Source organism: Argentina silus (genome assembly GCF_951799395.1).
Source record: "Argentina silus genome assembly, chromosome: 1".
NCBI classification, from domain to species: Eukaryota; Metazoa; Chordata; class Actinopteri; order Argentiniformes; family Argentinidae; genus Argentina; species Argentina silus.
The window spans coordinates 38,692,981-38,716,620 of NC_139655.1; the positions used below are offsets into that span (position 1 = coordinate 38,692,981).

Genomic DNA, 23,640 nt, shown 5'->3' on the forward strand with positions numbered 1-23,640 from the left:
TTTCCTCCGTTTCCCCTGATCCCAGCGACGCTGGACAGGGTCGAGATGATGGGCCATCAGGTGCTCCTGATAGCCCCGTATTGGCCGAGACGCCCCTGGTTCAGGCTGTTGCTGTCTCTCCTCTCGGGGACACCATGGAAGCTGCCACAGAGACTCGACTTGCTTTCACAAGCCCAGGGGGCCCTATGGCATCCGGACCCACATCGCCTCCAGTTGTGGGTTTGGCCTCTGAGAGGCGCAAGTGGTCAGACTTAGGCCTCCTGAATGACGTCATGCACACGTTGCAGAGTGCCGGGGCCCCCTCTACCAACGCGGCATATCAGACACGATGGCGTGTATTTTGCTCTTGGTGTGAGAGTCAGAACGCCAATCCAGAGAGCTGCAATGTTCAGACTGTTCTGCAGTTTTTACAGTCTTTGCTCGACGCAGGCCGGGCGGCTTCTACACTGAAGGTGTATCTGGCCGCTATCTCTGCATGCCACGATGACGGGCCAGAGGGACCGATGGGTAGCCACCCTTTACTCTCCCGGTTTCTGAAGGGTGTTCGACGTCTATGTCCGGTAAGGGCCCCTCTGGTGCCCACCTGGGACCTCGAAGTGGTGCTGTCAGCGCTTACCCTGCCACCTTTTGAGCCCCTGGGCTCTGTGTCTCTTAAGCACCTTTCCTTGAAAGTGGCGTTCCTGTTGGCCATTACCTCCACAAAGAGGGTTAGTGAACTTCATGCATTTTCTGTGAGTGCTGAGTGTTTCCGGATGGGCCCCGACAAAATGAGCGTCACCCTCCGACCTAACCCCTCTTTTCTACCAAAGGTCCTGTCTACCGGACATGTGAACCGACTTTTGCACCTGTCTGCCTATACCCCTCCCACGAGTGCGAGTGGGATAGGTACTACCTCCAGTGTACTGTGCCCGGTCAGGGCCTTGGACACTTATGTCACGCGGACACGAGCATTCCGAAAGTCTGATCAGCTTTTCGTCTGCTATGGTGAGAGAGTTCTGGGTCAGAGGCTTTCGAAACAGAGACTCTCACATTGGATTGTTGACACCATTACTACCGCATATCAGCTGGCCGGCCGGCCTTTGTCATCTGCTATAGTAGCACATTCTACTAGGGGCGTGGCTGCCTCTTGGGCCCTGCTCAGAGGAGTTCCCCTCGCTGACGTCTGTGCCGCAGCCAGTTGGGCATCACCTAGCACTTTTGCTAGGTTCTACCAAGTCAATGTGGCCCCCTCTAATGAGGTGGAACGGGCAGTGCTGGGGGTTGCCTCCGCCTCTCTGGGAGCAGACGATGGCCCACTACAAGGTTGACTGGCCCAAGCTCAGCCCCGTCTTCTAGGTGAGTGCTGGGCTTCGCTTGTTGACTGGTCATAGATCACCGAGTGATCTGGTATTGTGATACCATATTGGAGTGATCCAATATAGTGCTACATAACGAAGGTTACGTAGGTAACCACGGTTATGTGAGCTAATTGGATCACTCCAATCCTTTTTTCCGGAGATCTATGGCGCCTCGAAAAGGACACGAGGAAGAAGGTAGTGCTGTGGACTGCTGTTTATGGGGTGATGCAGCCGCAGCACTACCCGGTACACGGGACTTCTCTGAAATTCTACTCGGAACGTATCCTGCCGCGCGGAAGGATACCATATTGGAGTGATCCAATTAGCTCACATAACCGTGGTTACCTACGTAACCTTCGTTGCGAGGGGAACAACGTGAGCGTGTTTGGCGTAAGCAGGGAAAACCTCACGCAAATTATATTGGGTATGAATTCTGCCTAGCAACAGGTGGCGAAAAACTATTAAACGCTAATGTCGTTAACGTGGTCTGACATGACAGGAAATAATCACAAAGCAATTCAGTTCATCTACTGTACGTCTATCGCTAATGCTAGCTAGCTAAAGTTTTCACAATGAATCGTGTAGATTATTTGTTGACCATGCGGTTTAGTACATTGCCTTTGGAAGAGAAGTTGGAGATAAAACGTTTAGGGCCAACAGGAATGGTTTGACAAAAAGAGATGGCTAACCGCTACCACCTGGAAACATGCGCTGTTCTGTTTCCCATGTATGATTTTTGGTGGAGACTATTTGGGCATCGGCTGGATTCAAAGACATTATACATCTGTCAGAACAGAACAGACACCAGCGACTGAACGGCCTTGACATGATTTCCATTGAAAATGCATTGATCCAGGGACAGATGGATTTCAACAGTAAAGTCATCGAGAGGTTTGCTGAAGCAACGAACCGCCGCGCTACTTTCCTATTCAAGTGAGCAGGTCTGTTTGGACATGTATGACAAATGGACAATGCGCCGTTCACTGTAGACTATATTGCTTTTGTTTTGTAGTCATTTTAAACGTTATACTGGCTGTGATATAAAGTGGAGGACTAAATGTTACGTATAGGCCTAATATCTAGACAGTTGATGGGCACACTTGTTACTTGTCGCTTTCAGAACCCTGGACTGGGCTCCGGCTGTATATTCATATAGTTCCGTTAATTAGCCTAGCCTACTTTCCGTGATTTAATGTGACTTTTGTAGTGTGTTATAGCCTCTGCACTGATGCTATTTATTTCACATTTAAAATAATACAATTGATAAAACCTGATTAAACTTTCCTACAAGTTAACGATGTGCCGAATGCTTGTATTTTGATTAAACATGCAAGTTATTGAAGACAAGTGTCTGTCTCATCTTTTTACTTTGTTGCAGTATAGGCGTTCTGTGTCGCGCTGAAGCGTATGAAGTGTATTCAGTTATGGGGTTTACTGTACATACTTTTTCTCTGCACTGTTCCTGCTGCAGATGATGCGTAAACGATTTTCCCATGTTGTTTTTTGGTTGTGGTCTGTGTTTATACATTTAGGCTATTAGTTGTATCCTACTTTTCAGTTTTACAAGTCAAATCTTATGACAGATGAGATGGCACTTCAACCGATAAAATGCAGGTACATTTTGACTACTGCTGCGATACCCATAGATAGACCCAATACATTGGTAACTGCACTACTTATACAGCTCATATACTGCTTATACTGTTCATACTGCATTCTATATTTATTCTGCTTATAATGTTACTGTTAATACATATATTGCTTATACTGCACTACTTATACTGCTCATATACTGCTTATACTGCTCATATACTGCTTATACTGCACTGCTTATACTGCTCATATATTGCTTATACTGCTCTACCTGTATATATTGTTCACATTGCACTTTTCTGCTTTTTTGCACTTCTGGTTAGACGCTAACTGCATTTCGTTGTCTCTGTACTTGTACTCTGCACAATGACAATAAAGTTGAATCTAATCTAACACCTATTTATTGTCATGTTTTGATGGCATGTTGTTCATTCTCATGTTATGATTTAGTTTGTGATTATACACACGTTTTTAGCGTGATGATAGAGACCCACTACCAGACAAGTACAAAACATACACAAGTCACATGCAAATCCCTGCACTGCAGACGACAGACAACAACTGTCTCTGTACAACGAGTCCTGGACCTCCACTAATAGACAGATACAAAGAGAGCAGCATACAGTAGCAGCAGAGCCCAGAGGCGAGGCAAGGCAAGGCAAGGCAAGGCAAGTTTATTTATATAGCACATTTCATACACAGAGGCAATTCAAAGTGCTTTACGTAAAATAGATAAAAAGGAAAGAGCATGAAAGAAAAATTAGAATAAAAACGCATAAAAGACATAAAAAAAAGAATAAAAGTCACAGTGCATTTTAGGGTCACAGTGCAATTATTAGCGCCAATTTAGTTTCAATTTAAGGCAAAAGCGAAGCCCTTTTTTTTATTTTTTCCCATTTTTGAAAGTAGCCAGTGTTGGGGCTGATCCTAGATCTATGTGTAACATAATAACTGAGAGACCTGCAGCAGGGCAGATCCTCATCACTGGCTGTCTGCTTTGAGCTGGTTGTCGTTGGACTCCTGGCAGCGGAACAGGTCCATCTCAATGGGGATCTGGTGAGAGTTGACACACAGTTAAAGTATGAAGGAACGAGTAAAACAGATGTCAGCGTTACACTATGAATGTTACCTAACACAGTGTCACTGTTACGTTCGGGTAGCATTGCACTATAAATTCAAATAAACTCAAACTCCTGGACAACCTCTCTTGGGTCGACATACATTAAAATGGCCCTATGAAGTCTCGAGGGAGTTTTGCAGAAATACAAATAGCTTTTTTTTAAATCTCACACTTCCATCATTTAGTAGGTAGCCTATACTGAGGATGATTGGCGCCTAGTACTGAAAAATGCAATCTGGGAAATTAAATGGGGAGTACATACTCATGCAGTACGCAAGTACAGAATTGTAGTATGGGGGTTCAAACCCGGGTCTCCCATGTGGAAGACACAAACGCTACTATTAAGCCAAGAGGACATCCTCAAGGTCTGAGGGCGACACTTCAGTTTACATGTCTCAGGCAGGGCTACCTCATCACGCGAGTGTGATTCCAAAATCACCTCTGCTACATATAGAAACGCAACAAAGTCATAGGTACAAAATTATATTTACAATCATTGTATCATTATTTTGTCTCACCTCTGTCTCTTTGCAGACGGTGAAGTTGAACCTCTGTAGAATCTCCACCATCGCCAGTTTCATCAATACCAGAGTGAATCGCATCCCGATACAGTTCCGTGGGCCCAACCCGAACGGCATGTAGGTGTATGGGTCGATGCTCTCCTTGTTCTCCTTACTGAACCTACACACGGTGTAGGGGTTAAAGAACATATCAATTAAATCACAGTAATATGATGGTTATACATGGTTGAAGAAACCTGTTTGTGTTTGGTCGTCGCATTTAGGTTTGTTTTATGGTTGTTTGTGGAACACTGCTCTTATCGTTGCTGTTGTGATTGATATTGTGGTTGTGGTTAAGATGTGGCCCATTACCTCTCTGGTTTGAACTCCTCTGGGTCTTCCCACACATCGGGGTCACGGTGCAAGGTCCAGATGGGTATCATGACGACCATACCCTTGGGGATGGTGATGCCGCTGATCTCAACAGATTTCTTGGCGACTCTTTCAAGTCGATGGGGTACAACCTGAGAGACTCGTTGATCACGCTGTCTAGATAGTCCATCTGCATCAGAGCCTCGTACTGGATAGGAGCCTGCACAGGGATATTACACTCACATGAGCACTAGTGATTGGTCGTTCACGTAGCCGTAGCCCAGAACTAACTCTTTTTCGTCGCAAATCTGAAGAGCTGTTAGTTTTTTGTGTTTTTTGGGGGGGAAATGAACACAGTACTATACTTATTCTAATCTGCATAGCCTAATTTCATGACACCCGCATACAGAACGCCATTACTTTCAATGTACGTGTGTAATAGTGTCTTGCTTTTTTGTTATACATGAATAAACAAAAAAATCGCTAAATAATGTTATCTTGATAGTTAGAAGAAAATACATTTAGATTCCACTGAACAATGTAAATGATAGATGTACACAAGGATCAATCAGAAGTCAAAATGCCACTAAACTGGGCTGCTTTTAGTGGATTGACTGCTTGGAATACTGAATGTGCTACAGTCTATTATTTCCTATCACAGTCGACAGACTACAAGAAAACTGTCAGGTGGTTCAAATGTGAATAACTTGGTATCCATTCCATTAACTGTGGCCGGGCAGCACCGAACAGCCCAGAGAACATTACCATGGTGCTTTTGAATATTAGGTCCCTATCTGGCAAAACCTTTATTGATCTTATCTCAGAGCGAAAGCTGCACTGTAATGTTTTTATCTGAAACCTGGCTAAACATGAATGCATGTCAGTCTATTAGAAGTGGGGAAAAATATATTTTCACTCTATTATTTATCTAGCCATGTCGCTGAGCAGATGAGAATTTCATGATGAATATGAATATGAATAGTACACCATCAACAGCTTCCTCCTGTGATAATGATTTAGCAACCAGCTTCAACACCAAACTAAGGGCAACTATCGACTCTGTAGCACCAGTCAAACTGAAAAAGGCTGTGGCCAAATTTAAAAGAATTTGCAGAAAGTCTGAGCGGACAAAAACTGCAGGTCCACCTTGATATTCTTCGAGAGCATCTTTCTGCTTTTAATAAGGCAATAAAAAAACGCCGAGACAGACGGGATCATTTCTCAAAATTGATAATGAATCATAACAACTCAAACAGTGCTCTTTTCAACGATTGACAGCCTTATAAATCCCGCCCACAAGACACCTGGTGATCTGCTCTCCACCTACAAATGTGAGGAATTTGCAACATACTTCTGAGATAAGAGAACCAATATTAGGTGAGGAGGATCACTCAGGCAAGACCTGAAGATGTGTTTGATGACTTGTTACCCCACCTTCCACCACATGGAAGCACTATGAACTCTTTTGCAGTGGTCATACAGAAATGCTCAGCAAAGTGGGGGTCTGTTCATCTGCACCTAAAACTACCATGGTGAAACCCCTCCTGAAGAAAAGTAACTTAGACTCTTCAGTCCTTTGCGATTTTAGGCCAATCTCTAACCTTCCCTTTTTAAGCAAAAAAATAATAATTCTTGAAAAAAAGGTGTTCAAACTGTTAAATAATCTCCTTCTTCCCAACTGTACCTTTGACATGTTCCAATCTGGCTTTTGTGCCGATCATAGCACTGAGATAGCACTATGTTGTTAAGTTATTAACTAGGTTCTTAATGACCTTAGAATTAATTAATTAATGCTGATGCCAAAATGCTCTTTGTCCTTGTCCTGGTCAAACTGTCTGCACACTTAAAGACACTACTTACAGTAACACTAAGCACCAGGCAAAAAAACAAGGTGTTACCATTGACTCAGATCTTAATTTTGAAACCCATATCAAGAATGTGACTAAAACATATTTGTATCACTTAAAGAAGAGTAAGTAAGTTTGCCGGAAATCTGCCATCGTGGAGAAATTCTGTCTGAAGTTGTCCAAACAACAACATCCTCCCTAATAATAATATATCCCCCCGAAATGAACTTGCAGTGTTGGACATTAGCTGTTGTGTTTCTACATGCGCACACGATTGGGAGAGGCAGCCACCAGAGAAAGGTCAGTCTACTCCCCTAGAACACCCCTGGCACTCACAACATGTTTATATGCAAACCGAATGTCAGGTAGGACACTGCATTTTAAAAAGCGTGTTTTCCGAACCAAAACAGCGTTCGTAAATGAAATATTTATTCATAAGGGATTTATTATAAGGGATCTTGTTCCCTGATCGCTACCGATTAAAGATAGTCATTACAACCGTTAGGAAGCTTTTAGAACGCTTGAATATTACATGGACCTTTACAGAACACAGCTGTAAAGGTGCAACCTTTCCTCTCCCAGGCTGACACTGAGAGACGAATGCATGCTTGTATTACTAGCAACCTTGATTACTGTAACACTCTCCTGTCTGGTCGACCAAAGAAAGCTCTTGGCAAATGATACAAAATGCAGCAGCACGAGTCAGATGGAGAGCACATATCACACAAGTCTCTGCACTGATTACCTGTTAGTTTTATAATTTATTTTAAGATAATTGTATTAGTTTAGAAATCACTCTATGGTCATGCACACCACTGCATGTCAGACATGCTTTTAAGGTATATACCCTGTAGATCCCTCAGGTCCTCAGGTACTGGCCTTTTAACTATTCTGAAGATTCCAACAACACCTATCTACTTCCTGTTTCAAATGAATAATACTGGGCAGAAGTCTGCACAGGGATGCTACAGACACATTAGCACACTGCAAAATACTGTCACCTATCTAACCATCTGTAGGAGTCTGCAGTGCACAGGGGTTACACACTCATCAGTACCCTCTAAAACACTGTCACTATCATGTCACTATCACACTGTCACTGTCACTATCACCTGTTCCACATGAATAGTACTATATAGGAGTCTGCAGAGGGGTTACCTTGTTGGGAAACACAGTGTCTATCTCCTCCTGCAGCTTGGTCATGATGTGAGGGTTGGTTGCCAGATTGTAGGCCAGGAAGGACAGAGAGCTACTGGTGGTCTCATAGCCAGCAAAGATGAACATCATTGCCTGGGACAAGATCTCATGGTCACTCAATCCTATGATGATGGGAGAAATGGGGTGGTAGGTGTGTTTGTAGGTATAGGTGTTTGAGGCAGGTACTGTATGTGTGTGTGTTAGATGCTAGTATACAGTGTGTGTGTGTGTGTGTGTGTGTGTGTGTGTGTGTGTGTGTGTGTGTGTGTGTGTGTGTGTGTGTGTGTGTGTGTGTGTTAAGGCAGGCACCTTTACTCTGCTCCTCTCCCTTTGAGTTGCTGTCTTTCTGCGAGTCTATCATCAGCTGCAGGAAATCTACCCGACTCTGGAAGCAGGCTTACGTCAGATCAAAATCACATGAGAACTACCAGATGCTACCAAATCTCTACAATTGTATTACACAATACTGGCTGAAGATCGTATATTTGATCAGATATATTTACATACCTTCCTGGTGCTAGCCACGCGATTGGACTTGATCTTCTGAAAGACAGCGTAGAAGAAATCTGTGACCGAGGCAGGGAATAGGGATACCTCCTTGTTTGCCATAACAGGACCCATGAAGGGGAAGAATGCTGGACGGACAGGAAATGCCACGGTTACAAACAGGAACAGGAAATACCATGATACGTGACTCCAATCCTATTCAATGCACAGCCCTGTCCAGAAACAACTCCTAGGCTCTATCCCTAGACACTTCTGTATCCAATCCACTCAGATCTCCAAGTGTCCAGCATTTAGGAACTAGAGGTTGGTTCTGGACAGGGCCCATGTGTTTGTCAAATGAGTAGAGCGCAAACCATTGGCAGTGTGGTTCATGTCAGTCTAATCAATGAAATCAATAGCTTCATTTATTAAGCACAAAATGACTGAAAGTTATATGGGGGCAGTTGTACCGACTGTGAGGAACAGTGGGCTGAAGATGTCAAACTTGAGCATTTTCTTGATGTTGGTCACAAAGGGGTCGGAGGGGTTGTGGAGGGAGTCGATGTCGACACTGAATGAAGTACTGACGACCACATCCATACTGTATGGTCCAAAGAACCTGGAACACAACCACACAATCTCTGACTACCAGAACCACAACTACAAAATTAAACGGGGAGTTCACTGAAATTACAAATTCACCTTATCGTCTCGGAGATAAATACTCACTCCTTTAGTTCAATGGGCTCATCGTTATCAGCCGTCTTCTTCAGATTGCTGACCAAGTTACCAGAGTGCTGCTTCATGATCCTGAGCATCTGAGTTGGGAAGGATACATGGAAAAATATCATGATTGATACGTGGATTAATATGTGCAAAACATATATTAATATCATGTTTGAAACAGGAATTATTTTAATGTTTATATAGCCTGAGAATATACATCCATACAGGATACATTATGTCAAAGAATAAGTGACTCCAAAGATGAACTATTATTCTATACTGTGTGTGTATTCACACACACACACACACACACACACACACACACACACACACACACACACACACACGCGCGCGCATCAGAGTTGTTAGTCATTCATTTATTTGTGTTGTATAAAGGAATGAATGAAAGAAGGAGAGGAGAGATGGGACTGTACCTCTTTGATCCGCCCACTGGTGAAGGAGGGAGACAGGACACTGCGGATCCGTCTCCATGCATCATCCTCAGCGATAAACACGGCGTCATACAGAGGCCCTTTGAGATAGATATTCTAGAAAAATAATAATAATTATATACTGGAAGATTAACCTACTATTAATAATGCTATAATAACAATGATATTATCTATTTAAGGAGTCCTTATGTTTTTTTCCCCATACAACAACTTCAATTCAGCGTATTACCCTCCTGTTAGTGAAAAGGGAGTTGCATTCCTTGATGAGGATGGTTTTGATCATGGCTGTGTCCATGATACACAGGATGGGCTGACGGCCATCATAGATCCTACACACCAGCAAAAACAAAGATAGCCTCAATTCTTCGTGGCATTGATTCCACAAGATGTTGGAAACATTCCTTTGAGATTCTGGTCCATGATGACATGATTGCATCACTCAATTCCTGCAGATTTTTCAGGTTCACTTTCAAGATGTGAATCTCCCGTTCTACCACATCCCAAAGGTGTTCTATTGGATTCAGATCCTGGGAAGGCCACTGAAGAACACTGAACTCATTGTCATGTTCATGAAACCAGTTTAAGACAACTTTTGCTTTGTGACATGGTGCATTATCATGCTGGAAGTAGCCATTAGAAGATGGGTCAATTGTGGCCATGAAGGGATGCACATGGTCAGCAACAATACTCAAATAGGCTGTGGCATTCAAGCGAATATACCGTAGATAGAGACAGACAGACCCATCACAGATCCTGCACTCTTAGAAAAAAAGTGCTACCTAGAACCAAAAAGGGTTCTTCTTCCACTCTCCCTTTGAAGAAACCTTTTGGGTTCCATGTAGAACCCTTTTCCACAGAAGGTTATACAGTACCGTGCGAAAGTAATGGGACAGTGAAGCATTTTTTCTTCTTTTTGGAGTTGAAATGAGAACGTAGAGATTCTCATCTTTTATTTGATGTTATTTGTGTATATATTGGTTTATCATTCAGAAATTACAACATTTTTATGCATAATCCCCCTATTTCAGGCTACACTAAAGTGATGGGACAATTGGCTTGACAGGTGTGTTCGTCAGGTGTGTTCCATCACATAATGTGTGCAGTCTGCTATTGGTGTCTTGTCAACATGAGGACCAAAGAGATGTTATTGAAAGTCAGGGAAGCCATTATGATGCTGAAATATCAGAAAAAAATGAAACATAGCCAAAACCTTAAACCTACCAAAATCAACAGTTTGGAACTTCATTAAAAGGAAAGAAAGCACTGGTGAGCTAAGAAATCGCAAATGGCAAGGAAGACTTCTAGTGGATAACCAAAGAATGCTCACCATAATAAAAAAATAAAAATAAAAAAAACTGCCCCATAGATTAGGAACACTCTCCAGGAGGTAGGCGTCAATGAGTCAGAGACTACCATCCGCAGAAGACTTCACCAGCAGAACTACAGAGGCTACACTGCAAGGTGCAAACCACTACTTGGCCACAAAAACAGGCTGGCCAGGTTACGGTTTGCTAAAAAGTACCTAAAAGAGCCTGCAGAGTTCTGGAAAAACATGTACCAGAGTGATGGCAAGTGTAAAGTGTGGAGAAAAAAAGGAACTGCCCAATATCCACAGCATCCCACATCATCTGTGAAATATGGGGGAGGGGGTGTTATGGCTTGGGCATGTATGGCTTCCACTGTAACTGGCTCACTTGTCTCCTTTGATGAGGATGAATTCAGAAGTGTTCAGAAACATCTTGTCAGTCCAAGTACAAGTTAATTGCTCCAAACTCATTGGACGGCATTTCACCATACAGCAGGACAATGACCCAAAACATACTGCCATAGCAACTAGGAAATTATTCAGGGCCAAAAAGAGAATCCTATAGAATCCTATAGAACATGCATTTAATTTGCTGAAGAGGAGGGCAAAACATCCTAAAAAAACAAACAACAATCGCTGCAATATAGGTCTGGCAGAGCATTACCAGAGAAGATACCCAGCGTCTGGTTGGGTCAATGGGTCACAGACTTTTGCACTTTTGCATACAAAGGATTGGGGACCAAATACTAAACATGAGTGCTTAATTTGGACATTTGCATAATGCAAAAGAAGAAAAAATGCTTGTCCCATTACTTATGCAGGGCACTGCAAATGGAACACATAAGAGTTATTCAACCAAAGAATCCTTTTAGAACCCTTTTTTTCTTTATTTTTTTAATTACATTTTTGCCCTTTCAATGACATGGAGGGAAGACACAATCACTTCCGATTTGAATTCTGACATGTCGTGGCTCCTCTTTATTCATGCAGTTTGAGACGTGCTCAGAGGCAATATAGGAGCCTCAACCAATGAGAATCCAGGATGTTGTCAAACATTGGCAACGCACAAGTTGTGTTTGGGACCATACTACAGAATACTTAAAAGCTTAAAACTTAAATCGCTCAATAACAGATTCAAATTATTAATGTGGAAGCATGAAATTGTTGCTTGGGCAGTGTACTTGCATCAAGACAGATCATTTGTCTTGGTGTATGAGACCATTTCGTCGGTTGGATCGTCTGTGTTTGTGAAAATCGCACGGTGTCCGCCTGGTTTAAGAGTGTATACTGTAGACACTGAGAGATACATATATCCATCATAGTTAACAATAACCAGGATCAGTTTAGCAGACTCAGCCCCACAGTTTCCCATATTTCTGGAAGCTCTCTGTGTCAAAATTGGTGAAACCACCCTGGGAACAAAAAAAAAAAAAAAAAAAATAGCCAGTTCATAAATGCTTGTCATAAACCTGAACTGTGGCTTAGTCTATGATGGCCCTTTTCCACTACAGACCGGCTCTCACTCCTCTCTTTTCGTTTTCGTTCAAAAGCTTTATTGCCCATTTTTCTGGGTAAAACAATTCATATTCAGCTCCCATGGCTTTCACCACAACAACACACATCATGGATGAGTCTACAATGTTGTTGTTTATGGGCTTAATCTCTACAAACCTTCTTATATCCCATTATCGTCCCGAGGAAAGGGATGGGTTTAGGACTAGGAATGCCTAGTTTTTTGAATATTCCATATGGCCAGTATCCATACCTGGTCAGAATAAATATAAATCAACAATCTGACTTGAAACAAAAGCAAAACGATCAAGTCATAGGTATCATTGAAACTGTTAGATAACTGTAATTATCAATACTATCATTTGTATGTATTATCACAACTAACTAACTAACAAATAATATTTTTTATTAAAACTTCTTACACTCCGATCAGAGAAATGAGTAAGGCAAGGAGAGTCCATGTCTCGGTGGAGAAGTACGGAAGGTAACCCATCTTTACAGGTTCAATCGCTTCTTCTGAGTAACCCCGGACACGTCTGCTGAAGTGATTATTTTATCCCGTCATGACACCTGTGTTTCAGATCATGAAACACAGGCGAAAGAGTATGTGAGAGGTGAAGTTGAAGCCATGGCTAGTGAATGATTGAAAGGGGATCCCTGCGCAGAGGGCAAAACTCAGTGATGTTATTGTCGGCCTTTATCTTAACATCCTGCTAATAGTTGCTGCCTGTTTGATCCCTATCGGGTTTTAATAGTTTGCAGACCCATTGATTCAAGAAGGACTATGGGGCAAATATTTTTGGGCAAATATTTTCTTTCGAGTAATACTGAATTTTACATATTTGAACTCCTCTAAAAATGTGTTATGTTCTTTACATGTATGCACTTGTTTTATATCATTGGCTCCTAAAAACAGTATTTCAAAATACTAGTTCAAAACACATCACATATTACAGTAATGAAGCAACTGATTAACATGAATACAGTGCTCTTCATAAGTATTGGAAAGAGGAAGCATTTTCTGTTCTTTTAGCTCTACACTTGGATTTGAAATCAAACAATTATTATGGGGTCAAAGTAGAGATTCTCAACTTTAATTCAATGGGTTTTTAAAAAAACATTTGTAAACATACTCCCACTATTTCAGGGCTTCAAAAGTATCATATAATGTCCAAATAAAATACTAATGTTTCGTATTAGGTCAACAATCTGCCTGAAGTCTGCGACCTCACCAGGCACTATCCACTATCCACTATCCACTATCCACTCATCTTTAGAAAATCATTGACATTTCCACATGGTATTGTGTCATAGACGAGCCTCCCTACAGCAATATTATCTTGACATTGGGATCCTTTGTCCAAACCATATTTCAGGGTGTATGTTTGGTTGCAGGGGCCCAGGCTGTGCTCTCTGACTGCTCCAACTGAAGTAGACCCTGCAGTGAGGAAGAGGTCAACATGCTGCAGTACCGTCAGCCAATCACACACAAAAACCAACAGATCGCCAAGACCTCCATTGCACCATGCACGCACGCACACACACACACACACACACACACACACACACACACACACACATACACACACACACACACACACACACAAACACTGTCTCAACAGCCCCTTCCTTCACTCTCACTCTCTCTCTATGTAGGTGGGTCAGGCTGCGTATTCAGCCTCTAAGGGGGGTATTGTTGGGATGACTCTACCCATCGCCCGAGACCTGGCACCCATGGACATCCGTGTGGTCACCATCGCACCCAGTCAGTAAACACACACACATACATACGCACTCTTTCACACACTCCTCCCCCTCCCCCCTTCCTCTCCATATCAGACAACCTCTCTCTCCCTCTCCTTAGGTCTGTTCTCCACTCCTGTCCTGGCGGGTTAACCTGAGAAGGTGCGTTCATTCCTGGCCCGCCAAGTGCTCTTCCCCTCGCGCCTGGGAGACCCTGCAGAGTTTGCCCACCTGGTGACATCACTGGTCGAGAACCCCATGATCAATGGAGAGGTCAACAAACTGGATGGAGCTATCCGCATGCAGCCCTGAGAGAGAGTGAGTGTGTGTGTGTGTGTGTGTCTGTGTGTGATCCAAGGTATACCACTGTGACAGCTCCGATGTGTGTGTGCATGTGAGGTGTGTGTTCATGTCTGGTACTCCAAGCTCTGCTGTACTGTACGCTCCATGCAGTTTTGTTTTGTTTTGTAAACTGATACAGTAATAAACTTCTAATGAGTCTGAGTCTCTCCTCCTCTGTGTCTGTGTAAAGTGAGGTCAGTAGGAGCTAATAGGACAAATGAAACAAGAATGAGCCTTATGAGGCAAGTGTACCTTCATTTGTCCTATTAGAAGTGAATAGAACGCCTGGACACAGGAAATGCTAAATGCTAAAGCTCTCATAACATCACACCTGTACCAGTGTATAGCTTTATGTACATGTCATCCACAACATTTGAGTGAAGGGAAAGGGAAGCACACATAGCACTAAATAGCGGCCAATTGTGTTGAGGTTTCCAGGCTAACGGTGTCGGCATGTGCAGTCCCCTGTCTTATCTCTGCACCCCCACACGCTCTCAGCCAGGGCCACATCAACAAGGCTTTTGACAGAAAGGCTCGTCCCCTGGTTTGCCTGATTGTGTACCAGCTGAGCCTTCAGAGGAGTCGCTCTCAACGAGAACATGAGGGTTGGGGCATATCGGGAGCCATCGTTCATCTGAAATTTAAAAAGTAACATCAGAGGGGAGTGCAAGGTGAGACAAGAATTGGACAAATTCAACTGAGAGTTGAAGGTCATGGACTAAATGCTATAGTAAAACTAGCAACAATCACCTTCATCTACTTAGTCTATAGGTTCTCTACCATCTCTCTAATCGTCACCATGCTCACCTTCTTCAATGTCTCCCTCTCCTGTTCTAGCTTCTCTTTTTCCAGACTCTGTTTCGCTCTTTCTTCAGCCACCATCACCAGGGCCTCTCTCCTCTTGATGGCCTCTATCTCTTTCTCCATCTGTTTCTTATCCTTTTTAAATGTCTCCTTCTCCTTCCACATCTTGAGCATTTCTCGCTCCACATCTTGCCCGTCTCTTTTGATTTTCATCCACTCCTTCTTTATCATTTGCAACTCTGCTCCGACCTTCTCTGTCTTTCTAAGCATCTCCATTGAGGTCGACTTTTCCTGCTCTAGCTTCTCCTTTTCCTGGCTCAGTTTAAGTCTTTCTTCGGCCTCCATCACCAGGGCCTCTCTCCTCTTGACTGCCTCCATTTCTTTTTCCATCTGTTTCTTGGCCTTGAGAAATGTCTCCTTCTCCTTCCACATCCCAAGCATTTCTTGCTCCACCTTCTGCCCGTCTCTTTTGATTTTCATCCACTCCTTCTTTATCATTTGCAACTCTGCTCCGACCTTCTCTGTCTTTCTAAGCATCTCCTTTGAGGTCTCCTTCTCATCTTTTTCTCAAACTCTGCCTTCTCTGTCTTAATCCTCTCATGCTCCTTCCTGATATCCTCAATACTCATATATATTTTCACCTCCATTGTTTTTATGCACCTACAGTAGATAGAACACAAACAAAAATGATTGAAATAATCTCCACACACCCATACTATAATGCAACAGGAATGTCAGAAAGATTCCCCAAATGAGAAAGGGATAACAATCTTTGAGTTTGCCCTTCTGAATCAGTCAACAAATACCAGTACACCGATTGGCAGCAAAGAAATGTTATTATCTATAATGTGCGTTCGGCTGGCGTCATAATGGGTTTGGAATGACTATCATGGTAATTCACTGCCTAACAACTCTTATCAGCGTTCGATGCAATGGTTCGAAGTGACTTGGTCCTGTCAGAGGCCTATGTTAGAGTCAGCAAAAGCTTCCAGTGTGGGTTGGCTGGCTATGTTTGTTGACACGCCTTGAAATATAGCCTACAATTGTGGCCAACAGGTCAAATATCAGTGGCCATATAATGGGCACATTTTATTAACTGGAATCGGCCTGGTACAGGTAGGAGCCTATAGGCTAATAAGCAGAAGACCTCGGCAAAATTAAAATAGCCCTAATTCAATTCATGCATTTAGGTCTCTCATAATAATAATAAAAAATATATTTTATTTGGAATGTGTTTTTCATTTGTAGCCGACAATTTCAAAGCCTGTGCAGTTGAGTGCAATAGACACACAAACAAAAACACAAACAAAACACTAACAACAACAAGAGGACAGGACCTAAAGGAAGGCCTTTCTAAAGATGTGAGTTTTTAGGCATATAGAAATATCCAACGCTGAATTCGACTTAATGGGAATATCATCTCCTAGTGACAGATATCTCTCAGTGACATTTTTACGCGTCCCTTGTCCAAATGCTGTAAAGGTAGTCGGCCTATGCCGTCTCAAGTATTTACAAATACAAGTGTTATAAAACTATACTATATGTCAACTATACTACATCTCTGGCCTACATTAGCCTACCTCAGTCAGTAGGCTGTGTATAAGCGCCGAATCTTCCGGTTATAATCTCTTTATATCTCACTCTGGTAATACTGATTGCACAGGTTCAGGTTGCGTCTTAGCTCGTTATGCCACTGAACTAAAAGTTCAAGAACTTTGTGTATTATTGCAGAACATTCTCAATTCTGTGTACATATCAACGTCATAATGATACCAATAGCAACGCATTTTGGGTGGAATCCTAACTCCAAATCCGCGCGCGTAAATCTTGCATTCATGTCAATGGGAAATTGATTCGATTTACACGCGGATCTCGAGTTAGGATTCCACTGCAATACACATTTAAGTTTAAGTTCATTTGAATTTATAGTGCATTTTACCCACAATATACGGCTTACACAAAAGTAGCCTACAAGACAAATACAACATTTGAAAAAACATATTGCATAGAATCAAATTTGGGGATATACAGGGTTTTTTTCTTTATAAAGTACATTACAAACATAAAGTCTCATAAAGTACATTACAAATACGAAACAATTATTAGTCATATTTTTTATTAGTAATAATAATAAGTCTTTTATATTTAATACAAAATAGATTAAATGGTGAAATTGGTGTGTATAAATATAATAAACTTGACTCATAATTCGTATAGTGCTGTTTTTGGAGTAATTACTAATTACTAGTAATTACTAGTGTGTGCGGACTGCGCTCTCTGTCCCGTCTTTCTGCTGTGGGGCAGCGGAGCACTCTTGCCCCATCGTTGCGAGGGGAACAACGTGAGCGTGATTGGCGTAAGCAGGGAAAACCTCACGCAAATTATATTGGGTATGAATTCTGCCTAGCAACAGGTGGCGAAAAACTATTAAACGCTAATGTCGTTAACGTGGTCTGACATGACAGGAAATAATCACAAAGCAATTCAGTTCATCTACTGTACGTCTATCGCTAATGCTAGCTAGCTAAAGTTTTCACAATGAATCGTGTAGATTATTTGTTGACCATGCGGTTCAGTACATTGCCTTTGGAAGAGAAGTTGGAGATAAAACGTTTAGGGCCAACAGGAATGGTTTGACAAAAAGAGATGGCTAACCGCTACCACCTCGAAACATGCGCTGTTCTGTTTCCCATGTATGATTTTTGGTGGAGACTATTTGGGCATCGGCTGGATTCAAAGACATTATACATCTGTCGGAACAGAACAGACACCAGCGACTGAACGGCCTTGACATGATTTCCATTGAAAATGCATTGATCCAGGGACAGATGGATTTCAACAGTAAAGTCATCGAGAGGTTTGCTGAAGCAACGAACCGCCGCGCTACTTTCCTATTCAAGTGGGCGGGTCTGTTTGGACATGTATGACAAATGGACAATGCGCCGTTCACTGTAGACTATATTGCTTTTGTTTTGTAGTCATTTTAAACGTTATACTACCTGTGATATAAAGTGGAGGACTAAATGTTACCTATAGGCCTAATATCTAGACATTTGATGGGCACACTTGTTTACTTGTCGCTTTCAGAACCCTGGACTGGGCTCCGGCTGTATATTCATATAGTTCCGTTAATTAGCCTAGCCTACTTTCCGTGATTTAATGTGACTTTTGTAGTGTGTTATAGCCTCTGCACTGATGATATTTATTTCACATTTAAAATAATACAATTGATAAAACCTGATTAAACTTTCCTACAAGTTAACGATGTGCCGAATGCTTGTATTTTGATTAAACATGCAAGTTATTGAAGACACGTGTCTGTCTCATCTTTTTACTTATGCGTATGAAGTGTATTCAGTTATGGGGTTTACTGTACATACTTTTTCTCTGCACTGTTCCTGCTGCAGAGGATGCGTAAACGATTTTCCCATGTTGTTTTTTGGTTGTGGTCTGTGTTTATACATTTAGGCTATTAGTTGTATCCTACTTTTCAGTTTTACAAGTCAAATCTTATGACAGATGAGATGGCACTTCAACCGATAAAATGCAGGTACATTTTGACTACTGCTGCACTACGATACCCATAGATAGACCCAATACATTGGTAACTGCACTACTTATACAGCTCATATACTGCTTATACTGTTCATACTGCATTCTATATTTATTCTGCTTATAATGTTACTGTTAATACATATATTGCTTATACTGCACTACTTATACTGCTCATATACTGCTTATACTGCTCATATACTGCTTATACTGCACTACTTATACTGCTCATATATTGCTTATACTGCTCTACCTGTATATATTGTTCACATTGCACTTTTCTGCTTTTTTGCACTTCTGGTTAGACGCTAACTGCATTTCGTTATCTTTGTACTTGTACTCTGCACAATGACAATAAAGTTGAATCTAATCTAACACCTATTCATTGTCATGTTTTGATGGCATGTTGTTCATTCTCATGTTATGATTTAGTTTGTGATTATACACACGTTTTTAGCGTGATGATAGAGACCCACTACCAGACAAGTACAAAACATACACAAGTCACATGCAAATCCCTGCACTGCAGACGACAGACAACAACTGTCTCTGTACAACTAGTCCTGGACCTCCACTAATAGACAGATACAAAGAGAGCAGCATACAGTAGCAGCAGAGCCCAGAGGCGAGGCGAGGCAAGGCAAGGCAAGTTTATTTATATAGCACATTTCATACACAGAGGCAATTCAATTCTAAAATAGATAAAAAGGAAAGAGCATGAATTCTTTTTTTAATAAAAACGCATAAAAGACATAAAAAAAGAATAAAAGTCACAGTGCATTTTAGGGTCACTGTGCAATTATTAGCGCCAATTTAGTTTCAATTTAAGGCAAAAGCGAAGCCCTTTTTTTTTTTAAGCCCATTTTTGAAAGTAGCCAGTGTTGGGGCTTATCCTAGATCTATGTGTAACATAATAACTGAGAGACCTGCAGCAGGGCAGGTCCTCATCACTGGCTGTCTGCTTTGAGCTGGTTGTCGTTGGACTCCTGGCAGCGGAACAGCAGCTTGAGTTTGATGGGCCGTATGGGCATCAGAGTGTTCTGTAGGTCCATCTCAATGGGGATCTGGTGAGAGTTGACACACAGTTAAAGTATGAAGGAACGAGTAAAACAGATGTCAGCGTTACACTATGAATGTTACCTAATACAGTGTCACTGTTACGTTCGGGTAGCATTGCACTATAAATTCAAATAAACTCAAACTCCTGGACAACCTCTCTTGGGTCGACATACATTAAAATGGCCCTATGAAGTCTCGAGGGAGTTTTGCAGAAATACAAATAGCTTTTTTTTAAATCTCACACTTCCATCATTTTTTGCGATTTCAAGGTCGAAAAACACAAAGGCCCCAAAATGAAAGAAACGGCTGCCGCGCCAAAACTATGGCTTCAAACTTGATGAAAACAGTCTCTCCCACAATAACTCACGGGCTGCTTGTGTTTTTTAGGCCTTCGCAAACTATCGGAAGTGTGTGCGCGGCAGGACACACAAATCCATGTTTTCGCGCCTTTTTTGCCATTTCCAGGTCGAAAAACACATAGGCCCCAAAAATAAAGAAACGGCTGTCCAGCCAAAACTGAGGCTTCAAACTTGATGAAAACAGTCTCTCCCACAATAACTCAAGGGCCGCTTGTGTTTTTTAGGCCTTCGCAAGCTATCGGAAGTGTGTGCGCGGCAGGAGAGACAAATCCATGTTTTCGCGCCTTTTTTGCGATTTCAAGGTCGAAAAACACATAGGCCCCAAAATGAAAGAAACGGCTGCCGCGCCAAAACTATGGCTTCAAACTTGATGAAAACAGTCTCTCCCACAATAACTCACGGCCCGCTTGTGTTTTTTAGGCCTTCGCAAGCTATCGGAAGTGTGTGCGCGGCAGGAGAGACAAATCAATGTTTTCGCGCCTTTTTTGCGATTTCACGGTCGAAAAACACATAGGCCCCAAAATGAAAGAAACGGCTGCCGCGCCAAAACTATGGCTTCAAACTTGATGAAAACAGTCTCTCCCATAATAATTCACGGGCTGCTTGTGTTTTTTAGGCCTTTGCAAGCTATCGGAAGTGTGTTAGCTGCAGGAGAGACAAATCCATGTTTTCGCGCATTTTTTGCGATTTCAAGGTCGAAAAACACATAGGCCCCAAAATGAAAGAAACGGCTGCCGCGCCAAAACTATGGCTTCAAACTTGATGAAAACAGTCTCTCCCATAATAACTCACGGGCTGCTTGTGTTTTTTAGGCCTTCGCAAGCTATCGGAAGTGTGTGCGCGGCAGGAGAGACAAATCTATGTTTTCGCGCCTATTTTGCCATTTCCAGGTCGAAAAACACACAGACCCCAAAAATAAAGAAACGGCTGTCCAGCTAAAACTGAGGCTTCAACCTTGATGAAAACAGTCTCTCCCACAATAACTCAAGGGCGGCTTGTGTTTTTTAGGCCTTCGCAAGCTATCGGAAGTGTGTGCACGGCAGGAGAGACAAATCTATGTTTTCGCGCCTATTTTGCCATTTCCAGGTCGAAAAACACACAGACCCCAAAAATAAAGAAACGGCTGTCCAGCTAAAACTGAGGCTTCAAACTTGATGAAAACAGTCTCTCCCACAATAACTCAAGGGCGGCTTGTGTTTTTTAGGCCTTCGCAAGCTATCGGAAGTGTGTGCGCGGCAGGAGAGACAAATCCATGTTTTCGCGCATTTTTTGCGATTTCAAGGTCGAAAAACACATAGGCCCCAAAATGAAAGAAACGGCTGCCGCGACAAAACTATGGCTTCAAACTTGATGAAAACAGTCTCTCCCATAATAACTCACGGGCTGCTTGTGTTTTTTAGGCCTTCGCAAGCTATCGGAAGTGTGTGCGCGGCAGGAGAGACAAATCTATGTTTTCGCGCCTATTTTGCCATTTCCAGGTCGAAAAACACATAGACCCCAAAAATAAAGAAACGGCTGTCCAGCTAAAACTGAGGCTTCAAACTTGATGAAAACAGTCTCTCCCACAATAACTCAAGGGCCGCTTGTGTTTTTTAGGCCTTCGCAAGCTATCGGAAGTGTGTGCGCGGCAGGAGAGACAAATCCATGTTTTCGCGCATTTTTTGCGATTTCAAGGTCGAAAAACACATAGGCCCCAAAATGAAAGAAACGGCTGGCGCGCCAAAACTATGGCTTCAAACTTGATGAAAACAGTCTCTCCCATAATAACTCACGGGCTGCTTGTGTTTTTTAGGCCTTTGCAAGCTATCGGAAGTGTGTGCGCGGCAGGAGAGACAAATCCATGTTTTCGGATGAAACTTGATGAAAACAGTCTTTCCCACAATAACTCACTAACCCTAACCCTAACCCTAACCCTAACCCTAACCCTAAACCCTAACCCTAACCCTAACCCTAAATCTAGCTATAAACTTCCCTAACCCTAACCCTAACCCTAATCCTAACCCTAACCCTAACCCTAACCCTAACCCTAACCCCCTCTGAGGAAGTAGAACTTACTACGAAACGTCAGGGATATTTCAATGCAGTGAATTTGTTTCTTTCTAAGGATTGATAGTTTTGGCCTCCTTTGGCGCCAACCAGTTTTTAAACTAATTCAAATAAAAGTGAGGTTTTAATCTTATAGGGGGGTTCAGGTAAGAACACCTCCAGAAGGCTCTCCTCCATTTTCAATGCTTTTGGAGTCTTAGCTCCTGGGAAGGATTACTCGAAGGAACTCAGGCCTCATAGACTTACTACAATAACACAAAGACCCAACAAGGATTACTCACCCTTCTGACCTGAGTCCACAGAGACCACGCCTGTCCCTGGAGTTGGAGACCCGGAGGAGCTGTAGACGCTGCACGCAGATACAAGGCGGTAAGAACCCTATCTGGGCAACAGACGGGTATCTATCTTATACTGAGTGTGTGCCTGTTTGTTGCCCAGATACCCTTGGATTGAACCTACACTATGCTTCCTGTTAGAGGTGGATCCGCTGCATTGAATACATTGGGGGAGATCACTCATGATAGGAATAGAATTAGACCAGCATTACTACCTACCCCTAGAATGCAGCCCTTATTGAGTTTAAACTACACACACATTAGACCACCACACCACGGTAGGACAAGACACATACACCACTCTGCGATTGCACCATCACACCAATTCTCTAGTAGAGCAGGGAAAACACCATCCAGACATACACTCAAAGGACAAACATTCGCCACACTAGGACAGAACAGACCATTAGCCAACAGACACACATATGGACACACACCCAGCAGGCAAACACATAGCACACAATCAGCTAGAACTGAAACTCCAGATGAGGCCACGAGACAGGATGCCAAAACATATTTCAAACTCATTCAGGCCATACATCATAAGGAGATCACTGATGAGACTATAAAAACACACACTTACCCTGCTGGCATGATGAGACAGATAAGGAGACTGACAGACTTTATCAAACCTTCCTCACCTACAGAACAAACGAAAACACATGTAACAACATGCACAACAGAATGGATGGCAAAGATCATGGTAATACTCCAGACACATTATCAAAACACTATAGATTCACTCCTACAGCCCCCCCACACAGTTAACAAGATGGCACTCGAGATTGCCATGAGATGGGCAGACAAGAGATACAGACATAGACTGACTTCAACAACAAGATCACGGGTGGACACAATTATAAACACTCCCACACACACTCACCAGTCATCACATATACAGTCGACGTCCCCTACTAACCTCCCTCCTCCTGTAGTACATGACACCAGCATA

At 42.5% G+C, this 23,640-nt stretch overlaps 1 pseudogene across 1 annotated transcript; it reads right to left on the reverse strand.

Annotated features, from left to right (window-relative positions):
* Nucleotides 1-1,371: 1,371 nt before the first annotated feature.
* Nucleotides 1,372-23,578, reverse strand: LOC310821167 (cytochrome P450 3A27-like; annotated as a pseudogene). Its single transcript has 5 exons — nt 23,572-23,578; nt 7,928-8,088; nt 4,923-5,142; nt 4,569-4,731; nt 1,372-1,383 (listed from the first exon to the last, which is right to left on the reverse strand). The product of its transcript is annotated as a cytochrome P450 3A27-like (transcript).
* Nucleotides 23,579-23,640: the final 62 nt, after the last annotated feature.